Consider the following 26,202-nt stretch of genomic DNA (forward strand, 5'->3'; position numbering starts at 1 on the left):
CGCGCAATTTATTACTTAAAGAACTTATAAAGTCAAAACATCTTTTGAACATTCGACGTAAGAAATAAAAACAGTGAAGCTGGAATTCATTAAAACGGGGGGAGGGTTGGGGTTGCACGGAGAGGGGTCGCTTCCTCTTTCATGGCCGAGCTGGGAAGCGGTTGTTTACTCTCTTTTCATTCGAAGAACTCTAAACTACTGCTGCCTTTTGATATAAGAAATGAATAGTTCGCCAGAGATATTGGATGCGGATAAGTTTCGATAAGATGTTATTAAAGTTTTTACTTTTATCGGTAAGGTAACTTGTTATGTAAAGATAAGTAGATATTTTAACTGCTCCCGAAAGATTCTTAGTAAATTTTGACGTAGTTAAAGACATTCAGGGCGAAATTTTTCGTGCCAAAGTATGATTGTATACATGTTTATTTCACACGAGCTTCCTTATCACAGTAAGGCAACTTATTGCATACTTCCTGCAAAAGACCATTCGTTATCATAACATAAGTCAACATTATACCATCGAGCAAGTCAATGTCATGGGAATATTTGAAACATTTTTTTTTTACTTTCTAACAGGAGATAGAAAAAACATTCCGTGTGAACCTGCTAACGTTTGTCAAACTAAACAAAAACCTCTTGTCTCGCACAAAAACTACTGAGGTATCCTTTCTAAAGATAAGAGCGGACTATTAACGCGTCTACACGGGACTTGTCTGATGACTGTTGGGCTCAAGTCCCTGGAGACAAAAACAGGTAGGCGGCGCGAACCGACCTGTCTGTACAAACAAGTCGAGACATGATCCCAATACCATGCAATACATCGTATAAACGGTTATTTCATGTATGTAATAAGTTCAATGAATCGAAACTTTAGAAAGAATGAACGCAATTAAACTAAAATACTTCTTGACTGTTATTACTTAACTTGTCTTAAATTATGAGTTTGCGCAGTTATCTACAATTCTCATGATATGTACAAGTCGTTTTGTTTGTCACTCCTAATTCCTTTGAAAGCTGTTAAGGCAATTAACAAATTGATGGAAATACCAGTGAAGTTAAAAATGACATAATACTTTTAGTTCAAAAAGCTTCATTTTTGTTATTTCTATGAATGATATAAATTGTATGATTTCATATCAACATGGTGGTGTTTTCTGTTGCTATTGATCAATTCCCTTCGCTATGTACAACAATGCGGAACTATTACAAATAACGTAACAGGGAAACGTGCCGTTCGTTCCGCGATAAGCCGCAATCCGCTTTGTTTGTTATACAATAATATCATCAACTTCTAATTCCCACGGGACAGCGCAAGAGTCGTGAAGTTTTTGCTACTCCTCAACAATTTATATGCCATCTTTGTTTAACGAGCACTAATTAGCGAGACAAAAACGTCGGCTGCATTCCTCGGGATGCACTATTGATGGAGTCGGCACTTTTATCTCCCAACTCAATGTAGGAATTTCACGGTTCAATCATCTTAAACGGCGAAATATCCCCGTCCCTTTCTCACACGTCGCGCGCTTTCGGCCGTCTCACTCGCGCGAGTATCCTAGACGCGGCGTTGATATCGACGCAGCCTTATCACTGGCCGATAGCCGGACGACTATTACCGTTATTGCGTGAGCGATAAAGATTTATTTAGTGTGTTTTCTCGTTTGAGCGCCAGCTCGCGTACCTGAATGGCCGTAGCGTAGGATTCGAGAATGAAGCCGCTCGTATTCACCATCATCACTCGCACTCGCACTGGCACTCGCCTCGCTCAGTCGAGTCAGTGTCGTGCCGGAGCTCGAGGAGTGTTGACGTTTCGTTCGCGTGAGCCGCATGCCGGCGGCTGCGTGTTCCGATTTCGAAATATTTCTGTGTTAAAATTTCACATTTTATATTTTTCTCGTGCAAGTTTTAAATATGTGTTTGTGATTAATATTTGTGGGCGGTTTATTGGCTCCCAGGGACCGTGAGGTGATCGCTTCGAGGTTTGTATTATTTTAATAATTAGTTACGCAGAACGGACACGAGCACGAGTGATATTCTTTCGGAATGCAATGCAACTAAAACCTGTTTTTCGTCCGGTCCGCCGTGGGAAGGAATTCGGATCGCAATAATGCGAGGAATGCTGTGAGCTGTGAGCGTCCTGACTCCAGCCTCCAGCCTCTTGCGGTGTCGCCTGTCGCTTGTCGGCGAGCGGCGAGGGGCGAGTCTAGCCCGCGCTGGATCTAGGGCCCGCACGACAAAAGCCGGTTGTTATCGGCCAACTTTCTTTTATGTTCCGTTCGCCGATCCGCATTCAGTAATTAACTACTGAAGAGTTTCCGCTATTCATTTTTCTCTAAACATAAAGAATGGAGCTAGAAACGCAACAGCTTATAATATTTTTCAATTTCTTCCAACCTCGGCACGGCACGTCCGGGGATTTGATAAAAATCTTTCTGCATTTCACCATTTCGCTCGGCTGATTTGCAAAAATATTAAAAACACGTTCGTATGCGGTAAGTTATCTTGGCAGTTGCTTTAAATAACATTTGCATAAAAAGGCTCCCATTTAGGAAGGTTTAGTGTCGTGTAAAGTCAGTAGCAATCAAGTTATTGAGGCGTTTCCAGCGGCCGCTGCGCTTTGCGAATATTATCTCGGACGCCGATGTTATCACCACTCGCTTCTCATTGCGGTCAACGAACTTTTATAGAACCATTTTTTAATTCACCCCCTTGCAAAAATTTCAGCTTTATTATGAATTTTAGCAACATTAATTTACTAAAATTTTCTTCATTGATTTATAAAATATATCGCATCGTCGAAGGGGGGATACCGGGTTCCGATCAAATCATCCTCTGCGAAGCCACTCATAACCATTACATAGCGATTCTTTAACCTGTCACCTGTCACGTGGGGTAACACTTATCGTGCTCACTGGCCTCATTCCTGTCACATTAATCTTCCTTAGGTGTTAAATCTACCGCACGCTGCACATAACACACGTTAGGAGAAAAATATAAATTAAATGCTTTCATAGATATTTTTCAAATGAAAAAATAGTACTACATAGTATATAATATCTGGATCGAAATATCAGAGCCTGTACGTTAACATGTTAATAATTGATATCTATCTGTAGCGTAGTTAAAACTTGCATTGTTCAATTGTTATTGAAGTTAACTCGGAAGTTAATGAGAAATTATTTGTAACACAAATATATCTTACTTTCAATAATGAGTCTTGTTTCAATGTTTTAAATTTGTTTGAACTTTTGCAAACTGTTCAGTGGTTTCCGCAAATGTAATATTAATTCCATATTTTGATGTTGACAATAAAGTTTATTTATACAACTAATTTAAAACAGTTATCTTTTGATCGTGGCGATGGCTTAGTTTGTATTGACTACGTTTATGCTTGTAAGTTTAGGTTTCATCAGAATGCAACATCCTGTATACATTAGACACACCGCTGTAGCAGACAGCCCGCTTTCGCCCGATGCATTATTTTTTTACAGTTCGTTCACATCCTACTGTTTATACCGTGAATATTTTTAAACGATTTGTTTAGACGTGTATGAGGTGTGCAACGAGTAATATCATAAGCAGTAGGTTTGGAAATTATAACAGAAACTGTTGAAAATATTATCCAACTGTTTGTATAAATGTATAGTCGAATTTAATGAGAAATTTTACCTTTAAAAGGATGTGATCACAGCCTTTAAACATGTTTCTATCGTCAATTAAAACACTGAATCGTCACGACCAATTTTAAGTTGTACAAAACTTTTAAGCAATGAAATACGAACTAATTTTATATAGAAAATAACATTAAATTAATCATTACATACGTTTTATCTCTGTTTTTATAATATTATTAAAATGGATTTACACCACTGTCTCTAATGCTTTTTCACGATTCTTTCTATGCAAATTATACAAAGGTATGTGAGGTTTTAGGGAACGGAGAAAAGTCTGTTCGTGTGTATAATGACCTGGTGACGAGGTAACATGGTCATGTACAGGATGATCGTAATAATAATAAAATAACACCGGAGGCAGGCTTGCCTCTCGTGCATGAATTATATTAAGTGGTTTTTTAACGTAAACCCTTAACGGAAACTCATTTGCATATCTCACTTGAAGCTTTCATCCTCGTCTACTTAATATGTTTTTAAATTTTGATATGAATTTACTTAAACGGGTGCAATAAACTTTGGTAAACGAATTGTGTTGTTTTAACTAAACCTTCGTGTTAACATTTACCAGTTAAATGTAGGTTATACCAAAGTTAAAATTAAAAAAAAAAACTAAATATCCAAATTCTCGCTTTGAAACATGCTCCATTACTTCAAATACACGATAATTTCTCCCATATTTTTTATCCTCGTTACCTCAAAAGAATACTTAAATGTTCTTTCGTTTTTCATTCTTTATATTCCTCCACAATTATTTGCATTTTATTTTCGCTATTTAGGCATTTAATCACCTTATGTACTTAACATAAATGATTAGGAACAATTTATCTATTTGATACTTTTGGCACCATTTTATTTGCTGTGATGTTTCTCAAATATTTTAAGTGGTAATTAAGTATGTATTTCGTTTGATAAAAGTTAAAAATCTGTGAAACGTGCTAAAGGTAACGAGTTATAAATTGTACTGTTATTTGTGTCCCGCAGTGTACACTCGCGGCACGTGTGCGTAACGACCAGAGACAGTACACCGCGCGGTGCCTGTCATTTTACTGTGAAATATATCGCCTCCTCTGCTATTACATACAATAAATCCTGGCAACACTTTTATATTTTTGTAAAATTTTTAACGAAGGAAAAACGGTAAAATATTTGCCTAAAATATAATTATAGTTCAGTTCAGTCGTTTTATAAGACAAAAACAGAATTTTTCGCTGTTAATAATTCCACGAGAAGTCCGCCAAATTGTCCAATTGTGTAATTCCATCGTACTGAAGTCATCTTGCGGCAGCCGTGGGCTTTGGAAGGTCGCGAGGATTAAGTTTTTAATGAGATAAGAGGTGTTATCTTGTAAATGGAAAACGTTGTAAATTGCTTCCATGTTTGAACATCGTCGTAAATAGAAAAACACGTCACTTATGCACGATGTAAACCGTATTGTATGATTTTAATTCATTAATTTTATATAAGTTGCTGTGTAATTGTTTTACTGGTTTTAGTAAAAGTTGTTAGAATACTTGGTGAAATCTTCAGCAATATCGGATGTTTCTTTACTACCATAGTCCGCAATATGTAGCAATAGTGAAGTTTGTTATGACACGCTATGGAACAAAGTTGTCGACATTAGTTTGTTGTTCGAGATGTTGCCGCTGTTGCGGACATACCGACCAATACTCCCGCTCTCACACTTTCTTACATTACTTTTTGTCACGCAACTTCAGTGAAAACTTCGCCTTATTGAGACAAACATTATATAAGAAAGCTGATCCTTGAAATTAAACGGACTATTTTAATATTATGGCGACCTTAAGAAAAAAGGAATACGTGTTGTTTTGGAATAATTTGCAACCAGTGGCCTGTTAATGAAGTACGAAACATAAGCGAGTAATTAAATGATTATAAGCAAAGTAAAGCGTCACAATTGAGTTATGTTCGCGTTACGAGCTGCTATATTTTGAAGTAATTAAGATAAGATATCTCGCCGCAGTGTAGGAGCTACGTTCCAAGCAAATATTTGTTCAGCGACTGCGAACTTATCGTCTGATAAAGTTTTAATTGATAAACGGTATTAACAACTTCGCAAATCGTCTTCTACCTTTATGTTAAAGTGTGTCGTACAAATTATATCTATCTGGATCACGGGTTTATTCTATAATATTTGACTTTATTAAATTTATAATTATAATTATAAGTGCTTGAATTGTAAAAGAAACTGTGTTGAAATTGTACCACATTATGTACTCTAGTATGAGTATGCATAAATATAATTAAAAATGACCAAGCATATGCAGTTTATAATCTTAATAATCTGTACTAATGACGTAATATTGAGTCAGAATGACGAATATTCGTTAAACGCATGACGTACTTATTCCTGTCTGACGCAAACTGTTTACATTTAAAACTTACCTGGATTTCTGCGCAAAGAAATATTCAAAAAGCCGTTACTCATCGCTAAGTAAACAATGAAATAAATCAATTTCAATGCATTTTTAGTTCACTCTCTGCTACTTCGTTTTACGTGAATCTCTATTGAGGTATGCGCGTGCATTTGCGTAGCAAACATTTGTTCAGCCGCCATCGCTGGCGTGTCGCCGGGGTATCTCCGGGGTATCGCTGTCGTATCGCAGACCAAATGTTGGCTCACCGAGCTAATTTATGCTCTGCCACAGCGTGATGGAATGCTGAGCATGCTCAATTTGTTTACTCAACCAGCTACCTATTATATCGAGTTATCGTGGGAGAAATATTCAATTTAAAACTATGTACCTGTATAAAACGAAATGATAATTAATTTTGTGATAGTTAACTATATTATTGTTATCTAATTAGGTCAATGAATAAACATTTTTTTTTGCTTATTTCCCAATCTGTATGAGGTTTTTCATTTTTACGCAAACAATGCCAAAGGTAATTGAACTTCATCACATTAAAATGTTTTTTCAAATCCAATGACTTAAATGAAAGACAATTTGTCTCAATCTAAGTAAGCTAACATAAATGTAAAGTCGCATGACTCAAAATTAACTAAGTTAAAGCGAGTTCCCTCGAGTACAAACAAAACGCACATCGTGAGACACGCCGTACGGAGGGTAGAATAAACACGCCGTACGTTGTACGGAGTGTTTGCTGTAGGGTGCGCGCACTGCGCCGCTCGCTGCACAGCGACTGTACATCCCGATTGATTTATGAGCGCCTAGTACAAAGTTGCTGCACAGACAACTTTCATTTTGAAATCGTATAATCTTAAAATACACATAAATAACGTTTAATTTATAGTCCTTTGTATTTTGAAACGTTTAATTGTCCTATATTTTCTTTGGAGATAAATGAGTAACGCCCACACACGACTGTGTCAGTATTTGAGATTTTAATGCGAACAAAACTTTAAAAAAGCAGAATCCAAAGATAGGGTTATATGGTAGTGTTGTTTGTTCAGATATTCTCATTCTATATTACGATTATTGTCGTCAATTTAATTGATTATTGCTACAGTATCTAGGCCGAGGGCAGTGTGACATGTCCGAAAGTCGAAAGACAAATAAATTTAAATCGGCGCTGACATCATTTAGTTGGCCTTCGCGACAAATAAAATATAAGGAGTTGTCGTTGGTGATGTTTTGTAAGGGATTTGTATGGCGACCGGCGACTGTTTGAACTTAGGAGGGAATTGTGGCGCCTTGCGATTGATTTGTTTTACACAAACAGACTTGCCCGATTTAAATTTAAATGTGAGTGATTCAGCATCTTAACTAAACACCAGTGAAATACAATATTAGGTTCTGCAACCGTGGATATAAAAGTATCACCTCAAGACGACGGTAGCAGTGCACAGACCGGTTGTTGCAGCAGGGGTCGGTGTCACCACATCGGTGTGACTCAACCTTCAATGACATTGAACTGCAAGGAACAATGCGTAGTGTGTGTGTGTGTGCGTGTGCATAAAAATTATGAATGACTAATCAACGACATCTGGTCTATTTTTACAACAAAAATGAAACTTATTTTACTCGCATTTCGCATTCAATGAGATATGTAATTGAAAGTACTGAAGGTCAATATTTTACTCAATAAAAAACATTAACTTTATTTAAGTGAACAAATGTTGGATAATTCGAATACTAATAATCTTAGACATACTTAATTCTCATTACAACGTAAAAACTTGTTTACTCGCGTCCGTTTCCCAGGAAACTTTGTAAGACGTAAGTATCAAGTCACTGATCGAAGTAGTAATTAAACATAAAAATATAGCAAGGCACTTCATATACATTTATGGAAACTCCTATAAATGTATAAAATGAGCTAGTTATGGAGCAAGTTAAAATTAAAATATGTTCCCAGGAACCTAATAGAGAAACGCAAAAATTATATCCTCAAAACGTGGAAAAACACTGTCATATATCCGTCGCTGAAAAAATCTAATTCTAAAATGTCTGCAATGAAATACGCAACTAATAGATAATGGAGAGCCGCATTCATTCATGAATAGCGGTCGGTTCTGTCTGGCAGTTTAACATAACATTCAGAACAGGGCTTATTAATTCAATTTATCCCACATCAAACATATTACGTGTAGCTTTTGTGGCTTTATAATCATTTATATTTGATGTTCAAAATTAGCGTAAATAACGCTTCTGTTATTAATGAAGCAGCCCCATTTTATATTCAGAACAATAAAGCGACAAGAAAGTCGCTAAAAATAGAAAGTACTGATATTGTGTGTATTTAGAAAAAGTGTTATTAACAGAGACATTTACATAGAAACATAGATACAAGGTATTTCTCACGATAATGTTCGATGTTCGGTATGCGACCGCTATCAGTGTCACACCAATGGACTCCCCTCCCCCACCCCTTACCCCGGTCGGTATCCGCTTTAATTATCGTAATGAATGCCCATTGCATTGCCCATCGAAGTGTCTCTGAGATATCATTCGCACTAATAGTATACACTTTCTACTAACTGTATGCGGAGTAAATCGTACTACTTATACCTACTGTAATTAAAAATAATTTAAAACATTAACCATTCTTATCAATATTAACTGTCAACTTACGAACAAATGTTTATCTTGCTTTATCGTGGACCTCGCTCTGACTTCACTCAGATTCAGAGATCAATTCAACTACGTACGAAATGTTAAACATACGCGGAGTAGCAAATATACATAAGATATTCAGAATGTTATATTTTAAACTAGCTTTCACCCGTAACTCCGTCCGTGTGCATTAAAAATAACAAAAGTGAGTAGCCTATGTGTTTTTCCAGATTATTCTCTACATCTATACCAAATTTCATCGAAATCGTTTAGGCTACAAACTCTAACAAATATCCATCCATCCATCTAAAGTTCGAATTTATAATATTAGTATGAAGTATGATTACATCTATGTATAGATAGAAGACAGAAAGCAATAATAACATTAATAAGATATTTATAAAGAGAAAATTGCGCAGTTATTTTCTTGTTTTAGACAATTCTACGATGAGAGTTTTACAGTTGTAGGAGCGTTGTACAATTACTGTGAGGTGTGACCAATTTGTAAACGCGGAGTCTGTTGCTGTTTATGTTTTACTGTTGCAAAACTAGTCATTAGTGGTAGCAAAGATGTCAGTACAGCTAGTTCTGACTACGCAGGATACAACTGCAGTTACTTTGTGACTTGCTGTACAATTCAATAACTACCCGTGAGAATATATTTCATTATCAAGGTCTCATTACTCGGTATTATTGAAACAAGTTTAAAACCTACGCCACCGAAACTTGTAAAACCACTCCATAGACTTGTATACGCTTCGTTAATGACACTTTTTAAGAAACAAGTTAAACAACGAACGGTTTAAACAAAAATGCATGCAACATTGTAAATAACCAATACAAAACACATATAAGGTATCCATAGTACGTTTGACATAAAGATTATGTAACCATCGTCATAGCATACATTGAAGCTATTCCGGACGTGTACGGCTCTAAAAACTATATGACAGATACATTAACAACGCCGCTCACATACATACATAGCCGCACGTAGCGTGACTACAATCACGTACAAAATAACTTATACGTCTTATTCTTATTATTAGATGTAACGCGATTAAAAATACCACATTTTAATGAACATAGAAGTGCTCATCGAACGAATATTTGAAAATTTCATGGTAAGTAAATAATTATGAAGCGATTACAAATGGTAACAAGTTCATCTGTAATTGTTTTTAGACATGCACCTTTGTGACAGTCTGATCCTAAATAGTCATAAACCACTTTGTAGGCGACTGTACGCAGACTTACACATGCTATCTGGTGGCATCTACAAAGTAAGGCATACAAATTGTCAGTTAAAGCGGCTTCGAGCGCCGCCTTTACACTCATTGTACTTCCATCAAACGACACCGGAAATGTTTCGTTGTGTTTGTAAAGTTATTCTGTTATCAATGATCGTCAAATGGCTAAATATAAAAAGTTATTCGTACGTTTATCTTAACTATGTATAAAATATTTTCGATGCGAATATGTTACACTTACTCTATCATTTATTAAATCTACACTAAATATGTGTTAGCGCTCACTTAACGTCTCTGAGTGACTACTTAATGTATTAGTGTAACCGTTTAAGTAATAATGCAAGGTTCAAATGAAAGCGTTGACTTTATCAACTATGCAATTCCTTATGTCTTTACACTTTGTTGACATTTAGCGTAGAATGCAGCTGCCGACGACGGTTGGCTTCCGACATTACCGCCCCCTCACTCATGAAGTCAAGAATGCATGTCGAGGGCTTTCTGCGAATTTGCAATGTAAAAAAAAGTTAACGCATTTTAACCGCCATCGTACGTTGTAATAGTTAACGCAATTAACATATTACATTTTAAATGTTATGTCAGTATAGAATTTCTTTTTACCCTATTAGTCTGAGGAAAGATCGGGAAGGTGTAGAGAACCTGGCGGGGAAAGTGACGTATAGGATAGGGAAATATCTCCTATCTCTGCGTCCCCCTTTAACAATACGGATATCTAAGGGCAGAGATCGCTTCGTCATTTTGGCGAATTGTGGTAACCACACGCTCGTTTACCAACGTCTGTTGTATAATAATTGAGACTTAGTTATCAATGTCTAGTTAGATTATCTAAAGTTATCTAAAATAGAAAACAAACGGCGGTTCTTGTTCAGAGAAGTCGAGTTATTCATTATCAAAGTTTAATTTTAAACTGTAGTTTGTCGATATTAAACAATTTGGGCTTCAAGCGAAAGGGAAATTAATGAGCCGGCGAGGAGTTTGTAAAGTGAAGCGATGACTGGTGCCGAGTGGTGGCGAACAGTGGCGAATGTTGCCGAGTGAACTCTGATACTTCGGCTGCCAATTAACTAAATTAACAGTCCAATGTTTAAGACAACGGCTCCGTTCATGAGTTTGCCAACAAAATTATTCCGCTTAAGCCACTTGCCTGTTTGAACTCGCTTTTGATAACTTTTCACATTGTTTATTTCATAAAATTTCATTGTTTCAGTAAGTGGAAAATATTTAACATTGTTAGTACACATAGATATTTATTCATCTCTTAATTATCATCATTTCGTTACTTTAAACTAATTTGCATAAGTTAAAAATCGAATCGAAATTTCAATTTGGATAAAATTCAATTGTTTTTCGCTTAACTATTGAAAATCCACACAAACTGTGTACACACAAGTACATCTAATACAAGCGCAGCGGTCGCTCCGCAAAGTTTCCAGCTACTTCTATTTTGTTTTTGTATCGGAAATACACTAACGAAGGCTGTTGCGAGCCTTTCTAGCATTTCAAAAGTTTTTTTACTCTCTCGCTGTGGTTATCTCCGCGGCGCAACGTGTGCCCGTCAGAGGTCGCTACTAAATTTTTATTGTTATGTTTATCAAATCTATAAAAGTTATGCAAAATATAATCCATTTCCAGTTATGTTTGTTGTCTATATTTTTATTTGTGCCCACCATGAGCACATTGTACTGTTACGGAAATGGTTATTGTTCGTGTTGTCTCGATGTACAAAACATTTAAAAGTTAGTGTTCAAGGTGGAACATCATCACATATTGTATCTATCGAAAACATTTTTTTATCTCAGGATATGTGATGTTGTCAAGGGATCGTTAACGAGAAAGATAAACGAAAGAAAGATTTATGAGGAAACACAACATTATAAATGTAGACGGCAATTTTGTATATACATACTCTGTGGTAAGCTTAGTGTCTACCGTACCTTATATAAAATACAAAGGTGGACAGAGACTTGAGGGCGTATACTTTTACATATTTTACAAGATTTTAAATTAGTTTTAGGTATCTCAACTTTTAGCGTCATTCGACTGACGAGCGATACCGGGTCGAGAGTCTTAGCGAAACAAAGGGAAACTGGAAAATGCTTTAAATATTTAAAGTCTGCTTGCTACCATGAGGGGTCTGAAGTGGCCGCGCCGCTGCACGCTGCATACTGCATGTTGCACGCTACATATTCCTCGCGTCTTATTCCATTTTTGTTTAGTTGACGTGGATTACTTTGCCTGTTCCAAACACAACACCGAACATTAATCTAGTATGCTGTGTTATATATCCTACAACTTACGTAAACGAGCGAGCGTCTAGCAGTTAAAGGGATGTCTTTCACAATTCTGTTAAAATATTTTTGATAAAATAAGACATCTTTCAAATATTTTGGATTATAGCCCTTCTAAAAGTACACCCCAACGCTCCATAAAACTTCTCAACCCCCGATGACCTTCTCAATATAATTATCACGTATTTATCGCTCCACTTGTCCCAGTCGTCGGATGTTCCAAAGAAAAAGCAATTTAACTTAAGCAATAAAAGTTACATATAATGTTTGTCCATCGAAAATTTTTCACTTGAGACAGCTTCAGACGACCTTGTAGATAGAGGTTCTTGTTTTTCGAAACAATTAAACAATTACATGTATTCTTTACATGAAATATTCTTCAGTAGTTTCTTAGACATTTACTTAAAACTATATTATATGAAACAAACGCCCACGAAAAATACGTTCTTTAAAGATGAATTTATAATGCCTCGTGTCATTTACATACGCGGTGTGCTGGCGTTTTACCTTGGCTTTACCTTGTGCCACCATTTGTTCGCTTGAGTTTTGGTACCATCAGTTGTATTAATAAGGCAGACAATACATATACTAATGTTAATAATTATCTGCTACTATTAGATGCAATACTTATAACGCTCTGTTGTTATTTCGATATTGTACAAGTGCTCTTATATACGTGGTAACAAAGTGCGAGTATATCGTGACTGTCTCAAGTTGCAGTTTACGAGGCGCTATGTTTATTTCATGGCACCTCTGCCATCTCTGATGCATTGCCCCAGCAAGGCTTCGCGCACGCACAGCGCGCGGTCACCGTGGGTGGAGGGGGCGCGGGGGCGGATGTTTATAGCTGGTACCAACGCTACGTTGTAGGTTGTTTATGCAACTTCCGTGTTACTTTGTAACCATCTGCTACAATACTTAAAATCTTTTGTGTTCTCGTAAAAGTTATGTATTTTATTTATCAATATCATAAGTTATTAAACTCTTAATGCGATAGCTTTTGTCCATTGCGTTCAATCTGCAGGAAGGCGGGCTCAGTTCAAGGCAAGTGAATTCGCAGTCAATTATGTCTTTGTTCGTAATTGAATCTAAAATGACAAAGCGCTTGTAACTTAGCCGTAACTTAGCGCTCAATTAGTTGCAAAGTGAAATTCCTCGTCCGAGTTGAAAACTTTTACAACTAACAGTCTATTCTTTGTTTCCGGTGAACTTTCTTCCTTCATTAAAAGCTCATAGAGCTTTTATAGTTAAATGCTCGTTAGAGCTAAGCGACGTTAGCACTCAACGCATTTCAACCTCGCTTTTAGTACTTTTTGGAAGTGCTTGTATTTCTTAGAAACCTATCCCGTTTTAAGAAAGCGTCGGCTGGATGTCGCAGGAATTGCTTATTTCTTCATATTTTTTATTACCCAACGAGTATATCTAAACGAAGAAAGTACAATTACCTGTAACAAAATATTTGTATTTAAAAAACTATTACACACTTCGATTTCTTCCTTTCAATTTTGCTATAGTTGCATAATTCAAGTAAAAAATATTCAATTAGCAGCAATCGTAATCGTAAAATTAGTTAGAAAAAACACCAACTTCGCCTGTTTAGGTCTGCTCACCTTATTTGTGACATAAAATGCGCTGCGCAGCAAAAACTGAAACGATATCACTATAAATGTCGGTTTACTATTGCTTCATACGGCTTTACTTCTAAATTACTTGAATTATTGTAATTATATTTGGTTTATGGAGTTAAATATTTCGATCGTTCGGAACTTGGAATAATAATTTCGTAACGCAATACGATATCATTCTGTATTTTAAACAAAAACATGGAAATACTAATTCACTTTGTAATGTTCGCCGCAAATGAGCCATGTGCGTATACTTAAATCGGCTATTAGCAAAAACGACTTCTGTAATTTTATATAATCTCAGTAATTAAAGCTGTCCGCTTGTGAGAATAAAACTGGCTGAAGAGTAATTACGCCTCTTGAAGTTAATGTACATTTTTGACAATGGCCGCGACTTTGAAATTACCTTGCAAGTTTTTTCTTCAAAGATTATTGTTGTTGGTTGGTGACTTTTTGCTTTTGGAAACTGGTTGGAGAATAAAATTACCTTCACAGTATTTAAGACAATGGATCAAAAAACTCTGTAGGGGTTAAATGAATTATGTTTTTTTATTCTTTGTCCTATATTAATCTTTTTTAGTTGCACATGTTTTTATGTTAGCATTGAATTGTTCTCATGTAACAAATTATGTGAACCAAATATTTATTGATTTTTTTATGTTGTGGGAAGTAATATACTAAGACAATAGATTATTATAATAATAACTAAACATTGGTTGTTTTTATTTATTGTCATTGTTTATGTGTGTAAATTCCATTTTAAGCTGATGTCATCGCTGACGTTATTAACAAAGTTTTGTTGTGTTAAATAAGTTGAGAAATACGAACATTACATAAGAAGTTTACTTTATTAAAGGAGGTCGGCGACTGAAGCGATTTTGAACTCAGTTTTACAATATTTAAATTTGAAAAGTAAAAAAGCTTTAACTTTATTTTACTTTGATTTGTTTACTTTACTGGGAAATCAATTTATTATTATCATCTATTTTATTAGCAGAAAAGTATATTTTGAAATCAAAAGTAAAAATAATTTAATGTATCCAGTAAAAGGTTCACTTCCACCAATTTGCCTCACGAACATTCGCAAAGAGATAAATTTACCAAAGAAAAGTCATCATTGTAAAAGTTTGTCCAACTTTCGAGAAATGGATTATTGTTAGCGCATGAAATATGACGCGAATTACGTATCTTATGAACGAAATCAATTTCGGATTTTAGACATTATTTATTTTAATAAGAATACTTTTTCCAGATACTGCTCTCAACAAAGAGGACAGCAGCTTATTCTGATAACTGTACAGGTATGTTAAACTAAATCATTTTATTGTTCAGATTAAATGTTTTTGTAGTATTAAAGAAAAAAAACTTATTTGGTTTGGTTTAGCATAAATACTATAAGTGCCCTGGTATTAACAATTTTGGGAGCGAGTACAACCTCAAGTTATACAGCCAATTAAAAGTTGTCGTGGCGAACTTAAGTGCTGCCCTCACCGCTTCATATGCAGGCGAGCGGACATTGTCGGTACTACAAACTCTTGACGTTATTCCAATTCAAAGGTAAACCCGATTTATAATTTTGGGATATTCCTAATATTTCCGACGACGCTTAGATGTGTGTTGTATTCAAAGAAACATAGCATAAAAGTTAATACAAGAGGTCACAGACACCCTAAAAGTTAAGCCCAGTTGATATAAAATCAATAAAGAATTCCATCGACCAAAATTCAAGGAACGACGAACTAAATTTCAATTAAGTTATAAACAAACGCAATTTATGGCTAATTGACTTAACAAACAGAACGAGTTTCCTTTTGAGCTTTCCTTTCTTAGTAATTTCGTTAAAATATTGAAAATCAGTAACTTTCCTTTTGGGAAGTTATTTATTAAGAATTGAGTTCGTTTCTATTGTACTTATGTCTATATTAAAGACATATAAAGAGATTTTCATTAGAATTAGATTGAATTGTTAACTTAATTTTATTTCAATAAACCTGCACATTACTTGTAAGTTAGTAGAGAAGACATTAATGGGAGGAGTTGTTGTATTTGTGATAGTTACTGCTGACTTATCATTGTAGTTAAGTTGTCTTAGGTCAGCATTACCATACCGCACGCTGTCGGCGAGCGGCGACTTCCTTTGTTCAACAACACAACACAAAGGAAACTGAAAATCTTCGACATTTTTAATTCAGACCTCGCTCGCTACTGAATTGGATTTCAGATTGCTAAATACTTTCACAACCGTTGTTCTGTTTAAACTTTAATTTTAGTTTAAAAACTACAGACTAAGACTATCTCTCGCTTTCTCGACTATTTTATTTTATTAGTACGGCACGTGTTTAATTAATGAAATTGCCAAACATTTTAATCTAAGAAAATGTCGTAGGCTCAACATAGAATCTTTGTACTAATTCTAAATTCGAAATTTTATGTTAATATTTTTCTCTTTGTATGAAATCCCGTCTGTATTAAACCGACTTTTTTTTCTTAGTAACACAATGTCCTATTTGCTTTATAGGGCAGAGCGAGGTGTCATTATATATGACACTATAGATGGAGGTGTCATAGTGTCAGGTTACGTGTAGTGTCGACCGCGCATAGCATACATTGTTATACTCGTATGTATTAGACTTTACGAGCAACAGCTATTAATAAAACCTTTTCGGTTTTGCTTCAAAATTGACATAGTTATGTGTTAAAAAAAATACTCAGATTGTTTAAAACCTATTGCACTAAAATAAAACTGCTAGTTATGGCGCAAAATATTCGTTATAAAGAAGCAATAGAGAGCAGAAGAAAGGCATGCCCTCGCCGCCAGCGGGCGCTGTGTCGGGAAGTCGGGAAATGGGTCGGCGAAGAGAAAGCCGCAAGTCGGAAGTAGTTGACAAACGACGAGATCGATCCCGCAAATAAACTATTTTCTACGGATATTACTTGTTTTGACGTTGTCCAGTTTTGATTATTTTATATTAATTTTAAACAAACAACATTGAAAATTTACCGCTTTTACAATTTTTTCAAACATATAACAAAACATTCATCTACGCATCTTCTTAAGTTTGCTTGTACAAAAATTTTTCATTTGTTTACCAAAACCTTTACAACTTCTCTAAACAGTTAAATAACTGTCCGAGAACAAAACTCAGCGGATGTCAGCGACATCTGTTGATTTATTCCATTAATATTTACTTGTTTACAACAATATGAAGATCAAGATAAACATCCTTTACCTGTGACATATTTTTCTATTTACTTGACGGTAAAATATAACGTTGTTTTCTAAAATTACCACTGACCAATAGTCAAATGAAATTTATAAATGTGCAGATAGGGGAATTTGTACTCTCGTATTGAAAAGAGTTGCACGTTTCTGACCAGCAGTTTGTGAGAAATTGTGTCATTCATTTCTTGCTTATCCTGAATCAAAATTAATCCTACCATTTGTCTTATTTAATATCTATTTTTCGACTGTTGTAGCAGTTAAGTGCTAACTTCATAATACTTATTTTGTAATAAGCAAATGGACCTCTTCGCGCCATTTGCATCCAAGATCCACACGAGCGAATTAACTTAGTTTCATTAGTTAGAAAGGCTTTCCTTGTAGTGTACGGAAGTGCGCGTCTATCAGCTAAGCATTTGTTGTTATTGCCTTGTTTATATCGTGTGCACCAGTTATCTATATCACAAGGGGATCCAATGCAATGAAGAAATAACCTTTAAAGAAATTAAGATATCTCATTTAGTAATTGGTTTTGAAGTTGATGGCTTCACGTCTAAATCTCTGAATACTAGTATTTTTGGTTTCTGATCTATTTTGGTTTTGTAAAACTGACACTTTTGTAGAAGCATGTTCATTTAGAATTCCACAAATGATGAGTTTGACAGGCCTAGTTTACCTACTTTAAGAATTTATCGATTTGTTAATAATTCGGAGCGTATGTTCAGAAAGAGACACAAATAAATTGTAAGTTTAAATCTACATGCATATCTGTGTATGTAGTTCCTCTGATGTAATTATGTGAGTTCCCGCTACTCTTTTGCCCCTTCTCTTATAGGAAAATCATATATTTATATAATGTGTCCATATGCATAGTGAGAGTTTTCGTACTATAATGTTGATTTAACGAGGCCGGCGGCGACATTAGCATACCAAATGCGCTCAAATTGTGCGTAAAACGTTATTACAGCGACGTAACATGAAATGATTGCAGAGCGACGGCGGCGCGGGCGGCACACTTGTGTGCTCTGTGCAATACTTCAATTATTATTAATATTGTAAAAACGAGTATAATAAGCATGTTGTTAATGTGCCTAAGTTTCCAATCATTTATGGACATTATGTTACGGTTTACGATTTACGATTTAATTGTACTTAATTGTAACAAAATTCGATGGTCGGCAAATATTCTAGAAAAGTGTTTGTTTTATTTTCCTATCTTTGGGATATGGAATATATTGTACTTAGGAAGTGAAAATAATTCGGATGAATCGCACAGTTTCGACGTTCTCAGTTTGTCCGAGAACGTCCTTCGCAATTAGCTCGTAGATTTGTTTTAATTCTCCGGGGCAATATGTTAGTGGGGTCTGGTGCGAGGGCGGGGGCGGGGGCGGAGGCGAGCTGCCGAATGGAGCGGTTTGTACACGCAATCTGTACGTATTGCCACTATATTGAAGATACCAAATTAAAGCGTGGGTTTTTTAATTAGTTTTTCTGTTTATTTACGTCGCTACGAGGTTCTAAATTTATTTTCCTTCGCTACGAGATTCAAAATATTGCAAGATATCTCTCTAAAAATACGGGCCACATATTCAAAACTAAAAGGGTAACTAATACAGTATTCTGTTCATGTATATGGGGTGTGTTGTCGCAGGAAAATACCTTCATAAACCTATCAATACGTCGTTTAGCTTACAGCCTTCGAATATTGTCCCGAGACAAAGGAATAACAAAACTAGGTCGTGTAGACAGCGCCCCGCCGCTCCCCGCCGCGCCCCGCACTGCCCCGCACCGCCCCGTACCGCCTGCCGTCAACACTGGACACTGACTCCGGACACTAACTCCGGAATCTACGACATAAACTAGCTAAAATAATTTACACTAGTCACTAGTCATTTAGTGGATAAGTTTTGATAAATTAAAAGAAGCAGATATAATTGTATATTTTAGGTAGTATTGCAAGATATTGTAATATGTTGGTATAAAACGCTGACTATTTCTGCTCACAAATGTAGACTCTAGACCAAATTCAAATGAAATTTCATTTCTTTTCGCTTATAAGTCGTGCGGCAAAAAAGCTTTTCGTACTCACACAATGATAGATAAAGCAAATCGTAAGTTAATAGAAGAAAGAAATATTTCGTTTGATGTGCTCCAGAGGACTTGAATACGATGATTTAATGTCACTTAGGCGACTGTCACTTTCTCCGCCCCTTCGCCCCCTCGCCCCCAAACCCGGTCCCGCCCCCGCCCCCTTGTAGCGAAGAACTTGACAAAAACGTTACCGACAACGACATATATCTATCAACTTTCTTTGCATGAAAACTTTTTTTTTCCTTACTTCTAAATAAGTCTATATTTGTCAAAACGTTAAAAACGACTTTGTTAGAAATCTGGAACATTTTATTTACTCATTTATATAGGTAAGTCATAATGTGTCATTACCCGTAACTAATAGATGGACTATACTTAGTTACTTTAAAACATGCTTCATATACGTGAGTTAAAAAAAACATATCGACGAATTGAGTACCTCCTTCTTTTGGGAAGTCGGTCAATTAAAGGATCCCAAAGAAATATTATAGCTCCTACTTATAAAGCTAAAACAAAAGGTATAACTAAGGTGACATGTTGAGGCATACTAAGTGAGTGCGTGTTTCGATCTTATAAGACAAAACTTTCTTATATTATCATCAGCAGTCACGGTATAAGCTGTATTCATTATATGAACATTTTTGGCGACATCGTCTTAAAACTTGGTGTTTAAATAGCAAAGTGTTCGGAAAATTTTCCCAGAATGTGTAATATACAAGTTCTTTAAGTTACCAAGTTCCGAGCTTCGAATTACTAATAAGAATTTCTCAGTAGTCGCTTTGCGTAGAATTTTGTAACGGTTTGTATGTAGTTTACAAATTCCATCGTACAAACTTGTACCCTTACATAAATTAAATCTCTGTAAAAATAATTTAAACTTTTAGTTTGGAATTTATTAATTTTAAATGAAAGGAAAGCTTGGTCACACTACAGGAGGTACTGGAACACAAATTCAATTATAATTTGAGCAGTTTGAAGTTGTGAATTCCATATTTGAGAACAATTGCATCCAAAACATATCTGACGACGAGATCTGGTATAAGGAGATTGTACTCATCTTTTCTCACAAATTGAACGATTTATTTATGTTACTTTCTATTAATAATATTATTTAAGTTCTAATAATAAATAATAAAACAAGTAAATTAAATTTATTAAAATGTACGAAGCGCATCTATCATGTAAGCTGTAGGTAAAAGCTTCGACAAGTAAAATTCAATATGTAAAATAAACAATCTCAGAAAATTGGCTTTATCTTCGGCGCTCAGACGAATTTCATAGGTCTGGTCGTTGTTTGAAAAATTGCTTCTCGAGCGAAATGTATCGACAGAGGGCGCTGGCGACGCTGATATCATCCATCAAGTTAAAATAAAGGTAAAATATATGTTTGTTTTTCGTTTGATACATAACGTTGTGTAAATATTTTCATCGCATAGAATCTTAAAGATGAGTGTAATAAAATTTTATTGTTGAATTAGGATTATCACTAAAAGAACTGCTTATCACATCGTTGTTGACAACTTGCACTTTGTATAAATCAATAGTAGTCAGCTATAGTGTGTCCGATTGTACTGGTCTGTACGACTGTAGTCGTAATGTCTTTGTAAAGTGTAAAGTTATAACTTTCACCGCGAGTACGTCGGCGCAGCTCAGTGCGGATGTGAAACTGCTAACAGGAACTGCGCCGTGAGACGAGCTCTGGATAAAAAGTAATGTTTTTTGCTCTACATTTCCAACAACACTAATTGCATACCGTTGAAGTACTTACTCTGGTATTTATATTGCAGTTTTAAATATATCCGCTTCGTTGTCGGTCTGCAGGAATGTCTAATAGACCCGAGCCATAGATGACGCATCTGCGTCTCTGTGCGTCTGTCTGTTATTATATTTCAGTTAACATTTTTATTAGTTCATTAAAATATATGGACAAGAAATCGGTCTCCGTATTTAATGAGTGAATTACATTGACGTGTGTTTAGTTGCCAATGCACAAAGCTTCCTTAAAACATCCCTAAATATAAACACATTACTAAAAATAATAATAATGACATATTTATAATGAAATTATTTAAAAATGCATATTTTTTAACAAAATGATGAGTATACAAGCGCTAACCTGTATATTAAAATTTAAATTAAATAATTTACTGCAAAGCGAACTCTGCAGTAAGCTTTTTACGTGATTACAAATTAAATCAGAAATATAGGTTTCTAAAAGCTCAGGGAATCCTCTTAGTTTAAAAAAAAAAGAATTTTATGTGTGTGTAAGTATTTTATATTAGTAATTAAAAATTCCGAATAAAAATGCAACGTTTTGTCGAGGATGTTTGACGGACCCTGTTAAAAATAACTGATACAAAACTAAAGCAGCATTTTACCAGCAAGAGCTATAAAGATACATTTTCGAATAAATATTAATGTAAACGTGCGGCGTGTGTAATGTACCCAGTGTATAAGCGACGGAGGTAATGAGTCGCGACACAGTGCAAATGCGATTAGTGCTGATGTGAACTAAATTGGTAACACTCAGTTATGTATGCTTAACGACCCTACACTTAATGACTGCAATGTTACTTACATTGAGATGTATCATTCTTACGATGTATCTGTATTATTAGACTGTTATTGCATTAAACAATAAGAGCGTGTGTTTCCAAGTAAGCAATTTCTTAGAATTTCAACGTTGTCCTGAACTCGAGACATAAATTAAAAACAATGAAAACCTGCAGATTTTCAACGACATCGGCAAGCTTTTTTATTTCGTATTGTACTAGAGGGAATGCTTGAAGGAGTGCTGCATAATTTATGATATTTTATTTAATTTTACCAAACGACTCGACGCCATTAATGGCCAAGATAAATTTGCATTAATTAGATCCTTAGTAATTGGAACAGCAATTACAGACGCGGCGAGAAATCTAAATTGTCAAATTGAGGGGGGGGGGGGCAGGTTGAAATGCTTATTAATGTAATTAGAGGACCAACTTAACGGCACTAGAGCTTTGTGCGACATTTTTAGAATACGAACAACTCCATTATGAAAATTAAATCGTCGAGCTTTTTTTATTGGAAAGGTTAATATGCAAGATTAACAGAAGTTCTCTGCGGGGAAAACGGCATGAAATTCACTTAAAAATTTGCTCCTTCTTCCTCGTATTTTCATTTAAAATTAATTTCAATAGAAATACTTCTTTGCCGGACAAGTCGTCGCCTGATTGCAATTCTTAAGTGCTTATGACTGCGCGCGAAAATGATTTTACTTTATATGAAATTGAAATCAAACTTAATTGCACTTACCACTTACTTACTGAGACATTCATCGTTAACTCCATAAAACATTTTTTTTATCTAAACGTTAAGCTAGCTACACACAAAAAACTATTTTATTCTGTACGTGTTTGATTAAATTTTTTAACTTTAGTTATACCATAGAGGGAATTGCTTAAACGGAACGTAAGTAAGAAATCCGTAAGTAATTGGACAGTATAAGGTAAGGTTTATGAATCGGAAGGCATGGCATTAAAGTGATAGCGACTGCTCAGCTCTCTTTTACTGCAGGTTTTATTGGCACTTTGTCGTGCGATGTCGTCGCCGACAATAGTTCCGACAGTTCAATGAATTGCTGACGATAATAATAGTCCCCTTCACTGTTACATAATAGCAAAATTACAGTAATACTATATTAATATAAACAACACAAAATATATAAAAATCCTAAAGAAGTCTCGCGATTTACGAAGGCGTGTCGATCTTCGTCCTCGTCTAACTTTATGCTTCTTTCCTTTCATTTTTATTCGAGATATTAACATATTTTTCTCCGCGAGCTGAAAAGGGTTTTTCCATTATAATTCAGGTTAAGTAGCGCGGTTAACTGTTATTTAAAAAAATAATAACTTCCCTCGTAATGTCTACCTAAGGAGCGCAGTTTGTACCTGCTATTTATGAAATGAATACAAAAGAAAATGCTTAGAACGTTGCGTACTTTTTGTCTTACAATACGTTTTCTGTGGTAATTAAAATAATTGCCTGAATGCGTTTATTGACCGTTTTTACCATTAATGTTATTTTTACGTGTAATTAATCCCATGTAGATTTTACCGGATGTTTTTACCGTCATTTCTTTTTGATAAATATCTTCTGAATTTGTCTTATATTCCAAACATTTGCTAAGAATAATTCAATGTCAAGCTATCTGTTCCTCGCGCGTAACGTTTGCGTGAGTGATTTATGATATGCACCCTTTTTGTATTCATTTACTTCTCACATCTTGATGTGTACAAATAAATACATTTTTCGCAATAAACGATAAAGTTCTTTTGTTTTCGCTTGTGATAAAATATTTTGTGACACTGATTGAAATATTTTCAGTACTTGTTTTCTTATGTACATTCACTACGTAATCAAACCTTGATTTTTTTAGCGACTACAACGTAGAGAAAAAGAAGAAAAAAGTATTTATCACCATCGGAGGCAAAACGCTGTAAAGAATAAAAAATGAGCAATTTTAAAAAGAACTTTAAACCAAAACGTTAAAATTCAATGCAGCGTCTTTGCATCAGTAATGAGGCTAAGTGAAATCCGTCGTTACAGGAAGCCGCGCGGTCGCTAACTCGTGCTCACTCGCCCGCTCTGCAACTACCGCCAACACTTGCAATTTGTTCAACGGGAGTTCTTTGTAAACTTTTTAACATTACCAGCGAGCACATGCATACAATATTGATTATTAATTTTTAACATTAATCTATATTTATACCAATATTTTAAAGAGGAAAGATTTGTATTTTTGTATCATCATCATCATCACCAGCTCACTATATGTCCCCACCGAGGGGCTCTGAGCCTACCCTAAGTAAGGGTGACTAGGCCATAGTCAACCATGCTGGCCAAGTGCGGGTTGGTTGACTTCACACATATCTTTGAATTTCTTCGCCGATATGCATCCGATGTTTCAGTCACCGTAAGAACGTCGGGTACATATGAAAATTCGAAAAATCGAAAATCACATTGGTACATGGCGGGATTCGAACCCAACACCTGTAGATTACACATCAAGTGCTTAAACCACTGAGCCACCGACGCTCTATTTTTGTATGTATTGAAATAACTCAAAAACTACTGTGCCGAATTTAGAATTTTTTTCACCATCAGAAAGATAATTTATCTGTAACATAGGCTATATTTTATTATTACTGATGTTTAGGAACTATTAATAAACAGCGTGTTTCTCGACGCCGGCGTTAAAAATTCACTAAACTTTAACTTACGGCTTACACTGCCTAAGTTATGCTTAGTCACAAATGCTATTCAATTCATGATTTTATCTATACCCTCGTTGAAGTATCGTGTCATGTTTAAAGATGTCGCATCGAGTTCTTTGCTTTCTTCCGTTGAGCATTGGCTTGTTGACACGGATAGGTCTCTCGAGCGGCAAACACAAGTCTCCGGCTCTTGGCCAATTAGTATCGCCGCATCGTCTGCCAGATTAATTGAGCCGAGTCGCTGCGGCTTTGACTGTAGGGCAGTGAAGAGGCTATAATGCAAAAACAGAAAGCTTGCATAATTCTGTACAAAAATGTTCGGAAAACCCCGAACAACTTGCGCGTAAGCAAAATTATACGACAATGTTTGGACACCCCTGGCACCTAATCTTGCTTCCGCACAAGCTTTCAAGTCAGGCGTATAAGCTTTAGTTACCTGAGCTGAGATAGTGAGCCGTGTAAAAGCCAACATGATTTATATCTCGGGCACAGAGCTCGCGCTGTCTCGCCGCGCTCTGTTCGGAAAAATGCATATTTAAACGAACTAGTAGAGCGCTGTCTTTACAGTTTATAGCCTACATCTTTTAGCTTTTAAAGCTACAAGACCTAGGAGAAGACGTGTTTTTATAATACAGCATTACTCGTCTCTTCTATGAAATTTAATTATGAGATTTCATTCTTTCCTAATATTGTCTGCGTTGTAAATATAGCTAAAATATAACCAACATTAACTGAAATACAAAAGTAAGTAAATATTTAACATGCAAACTATTCAAAGTAACGAAGTAAAACATTTAACAAATAATACAAAGAAGATGCTCAGTCGTTATATTCTGTGTAACAAAAGGCACAGTTTATCAGATCTCGTGTTTAATTAAAGACTTAAGTTTAAGTGAGCGGCCGCGGGATCCAGCACCCCCTCCCCCCGCACCTTCCACCTCGCACGCCGCCAGCGCCTTCCAGCAGAAATGTACACCTCAAAAACCTAATCTGCAAAGCTTACACACAGCTAAGTTGAAAATGTTTTACTGGCAATATGTTTAATAATTAATTCTTATAAGTTTTATAATAAGCAGTATTAAAAATAGTGATGGAATAAACCATGTTTTATGTACTTATGTCTTGTAAAAGCAATGTGATGTTGCCTACTGGCTGCGGCGACAATATCTCATGTCGGACAATGTAATAGCTCCGCTCCAGATTGTTCTACTCCGACTGCGGCTGCCGCAGCGGCTGCATAAATGTGACGAATGCGGGAGCATCATTAAAAAGATTCGCGAATAGAATGTTTTAAAATACGAGTGCATTGTGCCGCTAAAATATGTCACGTATGATGTAACAATAACGTACAAGTTCTTTGACATAGTTTTCATAGCTCAATACGAAAAGAACCAACTTGAAACAGTTAATTTATTTGATTATTAAACGTTAGCGGACAAGTCCTTTAGTTATCCAAAGAAAAGTTTTAATTAAAATAAAAAGCGAGAACAATGACGGAGTCCGACTCGCGGCTTCAGACTAACAAAGAAGCGGACCCAATACAATGTAACTTGTGAATGGTCGAGGAAGGGAACTTATTTTAATCTGAGAGATGAGGGGGAAGGACATAGCGCAAGTTATAAATTCCTACTTTCTCTCGCTTTCAGCTAATCGAAGTCATCAAGAAACCAACTGTACTCTTATTTACTTAACATTCTGTGGAGCTGTGCACTTTATTAACATAACTAAGAGCTCGAACAATTTAT

General features: G+C 35.6%; 1 protein-coding gene across 2 annotated transcripts in view; it reads left to right on the forward strand.

The window, feature by feature from the left end:
- The first annotated feature begins 1,723 nt into the window (after positions 1-1,723).
- The window catches only part of LOC106105206 (GTP-binding protein RHO1-like), a 40,992-nt gene continuing 16,513 nt past the window's right edge, over positions 1,724-26,202 (forward strand). Inside the window, exons 1-2 of one of the 2 annotated variants that reach the window (XM_013285478.1) lie at positions 1,724-1,976; positions 15,141-15,189. The gene's annotated coding sequence lies outside the window, so the exon portion shown is untranslated. The remainder of the gene's footprint in view (positions 1,977-15,140; positions 15,190-26,202) is intronic. The other variant, XM_013285479.1, reaches the window with a different exon arrangement.

The sequence above is a fragment of the Papilio polytes genome, unplaced genomic scaffold (assembly GCF_000836215.1).
Source record: "Papilio polytes unplaced genomic scaffold, Ppol_1.0 DF823177.1, whole genome shotgun sequence".
NCBI classification, from domain to species: domain Eukaryota; kingdom Metazoa; phylum Arthropoda; class Insecta; order Lepidoptera; family Papilionidae; genus Papilio; species Papilio polytes.